The following is a 520-nucleotide window of genomic DNA, read 5'->3' as shown; positions in this document are numbered from 1 at the left end:
TGGTCGAAATCCGCATCAAAATTTATATCGAAGCACACCGGCAGAATCGTCTTTTGAAATTTTATCCAACGGTGCCCACCAAAATTAATTTTAACGCTGGAAAAGGTTGTGACGCAGTTAGTAGACTCTCGTGCGCATGCGCACATGCGCTCACCCTTGGCGGACACGAAGAAGGACGTTGGCGGCGTGCGTGCACGCGCGCAGCCACCGCCCTAGCATGAGAGGGCAACAAAGACGCCCCGAACTGAGCATGCGCGGAATCTGGAAAGGGAGGTGGGGAGAATTGAGAAAGTCATCACAACATGCATACTTGTGCCCATGCGCAGTAAAGGCAGCTCTTGGCTCGAGAAGCTGGTGGCGCAGTTTGCTCCGAGGAGCGTCGTGCGCATGCGTGACCTTTCCAGGCTAAAAGGATGCTATGTATTTAAATAAATTAAGCTTTTGTTTTTCGGCATGAATGGCAGTTCTTGTGGTTTATATAAATACAGGGTTTCTCCTAAAATACACACACACCCTATAA

Source organism: Anolis carolinensis, chromosome 2 (genome assembly GCF_035594765.1).
Source record: "Anolis carolinensis isolate JA03-04 chromosome 2, rAnoCar3.1.pri, whole genome shotgun sequence".
NCBI lineage: Eukaryota > Metazoa > Chordata > Lepidosauria > Squamata > Dactyloidae > Anolis > Anolis carolinensis.
Note: the sequence above shows the minus strand (reverse complement) of the source record.